Here is a 6,124-nt window from a genome sequence, read left to right on the forward strand (position 1 = left end):
AACACCCTACAGTGCAATCAGTAATTCACAATGAATACTGCACAGTGCAATAAGTAATTCACAATGAATACTGCACAGTGTAATCAGTAATTCACACTGAATACTGCACAGTGTAATCAATAATTCACAATGAATACTGCACGGTGCAATCAGTAATTCACAATGAGAAGAGCCATTCAATAGGGTCATTGCTGATCCGACATTCCTCACACCCACTTTCCTGGCTTTTCTCTGTAACCCTTGTTTTCCTGACTGATCAAGAATTTATCTCAGCTTTAAATGTACATAGAGATTCTGCCCCATCAGCTCTCTGTGGCAAGGAGTTCCAAAGACTCACAGTCCTCTGAGAGAAGAAATTCCACCTCATCTCAGTCTTAAATTGGAGCCCCTTTAATCTGAGATTATGCCCTTTAGTCCTCAAATCTCCCATGTGTGTGGTATGGTCATATAGTGGTTAGCACTGCTGCCTCACAGCACCAGGGACCTGGGTTTGATTCCAGCCTTGGGTGACTGTCTGTGTGGTGTTTGCACACTCTCCCTGTGTCTGCGTGGCTCCCACAGGCCAAAAACATGCAGGTTAGGTGGATTGGCTGTGGGAAATTGGCCATAGTGTCTAGGGTTGTGAAGCCTAAATGTGTTAGCCATGGTAAATGTGGAGTTACAGGGTAGGGAGCTGGGTCTGGGTGAGTGCTCTTCAGAGTGTCAGTGTGAAATGGCCTGCTTCCCCACAGTAGAGACTCCATGAGGGAAAGCATCCTCTCAGCACTCACCCCATCAAACTCCTTAAGAATCCTATATATTTCAATGAGATCACATCTCATTCTTTTAAACTCCAGTCCCTACATGTTTGACCTTTGCTCATAAGACAATCCCTCCACACCAGGAATCATCCTAGTGAACTGCCTCCAATGAAATAATATCTTTTGTTAAATAAGGGGACAAAAACTAGTTTCAGCACTCCCGTTGTGTTCTCACCAGTACCTTGTACAGATGCAGTAAGACTTCCCTACTCTTGTACTCCAACCCCCTTGAAATAAGGGCCACATTCCACTCTCACCTTCCTGATTACCTGCTGCTCCTGTGTGCTAGCTTTCAGTGTTTTATGCACAAGTTCCCCTGCGTCTCTTTGTGTTGCAGCTTTCTGCAGTTTTTCTCCTTTTAAGTAATATTGTGTTCTTTTGTTCTCCCTTCCAAGATAAACAAGTTCTTTTCAAGGGCAAGTTTGGTCCTCAGCCTTTCAGTTCCTTCTCATCTATTGATGACCCTTTATCATTCTAGAGCCCACTATCAAATATTCTCTCAGTCTTCTCCTTGAGCAGTTTATCCTCAGTTACTTTAATCTAAACATGCAACCTAGTCCTTTATACCTGGAAACATTGTCATAAGTCTTTTCCATATCCTTTCTAGATCCTTCCATGAGAATGGTGCCAGCAATAAGTTTTGTCAAACCTTCCCTGCTTTTGTCATCCATTCCTCTATTTTTAAAGCTCAGGGCCACTTATGTTTTTTACTCACCTCTCAATCTATCCTGTCACTCTCAAGGATTATTCGCTTTCAATGAAATTTTTGCAGAAAGCGAAATAAATGATTGAGACATACACATGGATTAAGGCAAAGGTGAAAAATCAGAAGGACTCTTTTAAAAGAAGTCATTATTAAAAATAGTTTTCTTATTACTCTAAAATTGAGATTCTACGTGTACAGATTTGTTAATACCACAGGGGTATTTCATTTGTAATTGTAAATTTGACACATTAAAAACCCACTTATATATTCAACAAGTTGCAATTTTTTCAAGGGTTTCACACAGTGATTAAAAGCCTGAAAGGACCAGTTCTCAACAATTCAGTGATTGCTAATTGTTTGCAGTTTGGGGAGCGACTTCAAGATGTTCACTATGTGGGTTAATTTATGTAACAGATTCTGTTTAGTGCTTTAAAATGCTTCCATACTTCTACCCCTAGCTTTTAGCTTTCCTGTAACTTTTGCAGTTTGTTTACTTTTCTTTGAGTCCATATCTAGCCTTAACCAATTAGCACAGTGGGCATAGATCAATTACCAAATAAAAATAGAAAGTGCTGGGGAAACTCAGCAGGTCTGGCGACACCTGGGGAGAGAAAACAGAGCTAACATTTTGATCCTTCTGGGCTCAAAACATTAACACAGTTTTTCCCTTCACAGATGCTACCAGATCTCCTGAGTTTCTCCAGCACTTTCTGTTTTTGCTTGCTTCAGATTTCCTGCATGCACAGTTCTTTATTTTCATTTTAAAACATAGATCTCAGGCTTCCATAATGAAACACGAGACAACTGGACAGGACACTCCAGGAATTACTGTGGTTTCAATGGAGCAATGACAGAGAGCCCTTGCGGTGTCACTATTATTAGTGCTGTTAAATCCGAGCATGCTGGCTCACTTGCTTAGGACTGCTACCTCATAGCGCCAGGGACCTAGGTTTAATTCCAACCTTTGGTGTCTGTGTGGAGTTTGTACATTCTCTCCGTGTCTGTGTGGTTTTCCTCCAGGTGCTCTGGCTTCCTTCCACAGTCCAAAGACATGCAGGTTAGCGTCGATTGACCATACTAAATTGCCCATAGTGTCCAGGGACACGCAGGCTAGGTGGGTTAGCCACGGGAATCGCAGCTTTACAGGAATTGGGTGGGATGCTCTTAGGAGGGTTGGTGTGGACTCGAGGGGCTGAATGGCCTGCTTCCATACTGTAGGGATTCTATGATTAACTGAAGACAATCAAGAATTCATATCAAATACTATGTGAACACAATTAGAAACACGGGTGAAACAATGCATGGTACCAAGTCAATAATATATAATTCAAAATCTTGCCCTATTATAGGAGCAGTAAGTAATAGGAAATTTGGCCTAGCACATTCAATCTTTCTTATTAATAACTACAAGCTACAGCCAGTAATCACATCAACACTTAAATGACAAAATTGGTGTTTCTCCCTGTTTGTAATCACCCTATTTGTAATTCACCACAAGTACTAAAGGACACAAACAGTAATTGATATCAAATACTAAATAAGACGTTAACCAATTCATGTCAAATATTACAGATACAATCAGTCAATTATACTAGTTACTAAATGGCACATTCAGTAGTTTATGCTAAATTCAATCTGGCAAATTTAACAATTCGTATTGAATTTGGATAGTATTTAATGCAATCACTAAGGCATAACAAATACTACGCAACACATTAATAGTTTCCATCAAGTATTGTAAGATATAAATAATAATTCTAATTAATCTGTAATGCATGAGACAAATCTGTTATATACATCATATATAATGTGATGATTATGATGGGCACTTTTCCTGAAAACATGTCCTTGGCTCACAATCCATAGCTGTCTGTCCTGTGCCTTATCTTTTCACATTAAAATGTGCTGGATCCAATCTCTGTCTTTTCCTTACTACTTTCTACAAATATCTTTGTTTGTTCACTCTGCTTGGTGCTTCGACATTTCGTATTTTTTCTGTCCAGCAGGTTTCTATCAATCATCCCCCATACTCACATTTCAAAGCAACTTAACAAATTGGCCCAAATGATAAAGTCAGGAATTTATACTAAATATTTCCCAGCAAAATCTGTAATCTACATTATGCCTAGAATGGTTTTTTATAACCAGGTGCTCTGAAATACCTATCACTTGTTTTTTTTTAAAAAGTGGACATTTTCTTTGAACAGTTCCTTGACATCTTTTCAAGTCCCAAAGAGTTTACGTACAAGTATGTCTGTTCACAATTCCAAAGGGTGCCTTTCCTCTGTCAAAGGTGTTTTGGGGCCAGATCTAAGGGGCGTTCTTTACAACTCCGAAAGGAGAAAAATATTAAACATACAGGCAGCACTCATCTTTTATGCCCCTCACTCACACACATTTCTCATGCCCCACCCACACCAAACCATTCAACCTAAAGTTCTCCCATACCAACTACCCCAATACCAATGTAACACCTACTTCCACCATCATCACCTCCTCCCTACATCCACCATGGCAGGCATGCCACTGAGTTCAAGAGCAAATTGGCAATGGCCTTGTCAGTGATGCCCACATCCATGAAAGAATAAATTTGAAAAAAAGCATTGGAATCTGTTGAGGCTTTTTGGGCCCAATCTTCTGTTTTATCTTGATGCTGGAAAGAGGGCATAATTCCTTTCGGAGAACATTGCATTTTCTCACATACTTGCTGCACATAGGAATATAGGAACAGGTATAGATACTTTAGCCCATCAAACTTGCTTCACCATTAAATTAAATCATGGCTGATCTCTTATCTCAATCCTGCTTTTCCAAGCTATCCCCATGATAACACTTTATGTAACTGTTATTGAGGTATCTATTGAGTTATGTATTGAAAGTGCTCAATGACACAGCTCTCTGGGTTAGAGAATTTCAATGACTTACCACGCACTGATTGAAGAAATTCTTCCTCATCTCAGTTTGAAATGATCTAACCTTTATGATCCTGAATCTAGGGGAGATATGCTTCCTGCATTTGCCCCCTCACTCTACATGTCCCATCCATGCCAACCCATTTCAACCTAATGATCCCTATATCCATTCCCTATAGTCCCTCATATCCTTATGCCAACATAATGCCTACGTCCAACTCATCCCCTTAATCCCCTCACCTAACATACCAACTCACTTAGCATTCACAAATAACCTTGCAAAAGTGAGAACAAAAATAGCGATTTAACTTGATATTCTCTATTGCAGGTTATATTTTACTGAACAAAACACTCTCATCCATGAATGCACATGTTGGTAGTTCTTGACAGCTCTTGACAGGCTGACACCTGTTGACATGACTAGACATTTCCTGAATCTTGTTGACACTCCTTGACACATCCACAATTTCTGACACTTCTAAACACTTCTTGACAAGTGTTGACAAGTTGGATGTTCCAAGGGATTTATGCACCTTTTACATCCAATCTTCTCCACAGTTAACCATCCTAATAGCAGCCGACATCCCAAAATGAACTCTGGCACCTACCTCCAAAGGATACCCGATTCTCACTATATCATAACATGTGACCTGAGGGTATAACTGTCTCATATGAAATCAGATCACTTGCAGCAAGATATCCTATGAGAAGCAGACTACATTATACAACAGTTTAATGTTAGCCCAACCACTGATGTGCTTGTGAATGTAATGTTTTACATAATAGCTAGTTGTAATAAAAGTCTGTTGTATCCTTCAATACCACATTGATGATACCTAGCTTCTTATATTATAAAGGATAACATAAGCTATACTACATCAGGTAACATATGTTGTTGGTAGCAAAGCTCACATAAACTTCCACGATCAGGGTGAGCTGGGATGATGTCCACAGGAGTACCTCAAGTGCCCAAAGTGGTACTCTGGTTATCCAAAAGAAATGCACTGAGAACAAATCTACTCTGGCATGCTTTAAACTCCACATTACAGCCACCAGGGGCTCCAAAGTCCCATTTCAGTGGTAGCAGCCAGTCTTTAAATGGCCAGTTACATTCAGGAACTCTGCCCTGATTGAGTTACTGATTACCCCCACCCCCAGCGCCATTAGAATGAGATTTGGGATTCCTGACTTCTTAAAGCATTTTGGCAATAATTGATATGCTCCCTGTCCTGGCAAACATAAAGGCCAACATATTTTAAAGTTCCTCTGTTATTTCCCTAATCTCCATTATAAACTTTCCTATCTCTATCTATAATGGACGCACATTTGTCTCTGCTGTATCTAAAGAAGCTTTTGCTTCCGCCTTTACATTTCTCGATATTCTGTTTTCCCTTTCTTGGTCACTGAAGATGTCAGCAGAGTAGGACGCTTCAGCTGGAGCTTGTCCACTTCTTCCATTTCTTTTTCTTTTTCTTCCGCTTTTGTATTTTTTATTTTTCTCTTCTTTCTTCTCGGTGACATTCTGAACTCCTGGTCTCAGCACGGGCTCAGACTCTAAGCCTCAGTGTGTGCACCCAGTGAGGCATCCTCCTGCCCCAGTGTGGTGGTCTCACAGCCCAGCATGACCATCTCTCGGCAGCCTGTTGTAGCGGTCTCTCAGTGCTCTATCATGACCATCTCTCGGTGGCCTGGTGTAGCGGTCTCTC

The 6,124-nt window shown here is 40.4% G+C and overlaps 1 protein-coding gene across 1 annotated transcript in view; it reads right to left on the bottom strand.

Annotated features, from left to right (window-relative positions):
* The window catches only part of ace (angiotensin I converting enzyme (peptidyl-dipeptidase A) 1), a 157,334-nt gene that overhangs the window by 33,339 nt on the left and 117,871 nt on the right, over positions 1 to 6,124 (bottom strand). The gene's annotated exons all lie outside the window — the stretch shown is intronic.

This window comes from Rhincodon typus, chromosome 30, assembly GCF_021869965.1.
Source record: "Rhincodon typus isolate 14 chromosome 30, sRhiTyp1.1, whole genome shotgun sequence".
NCBI lineage: Eukaryota > Metazoa > Chordata > Chondrichthyes > Orectolobiformes > Rhincodontidae > Rhincodon > Rhincodon typus.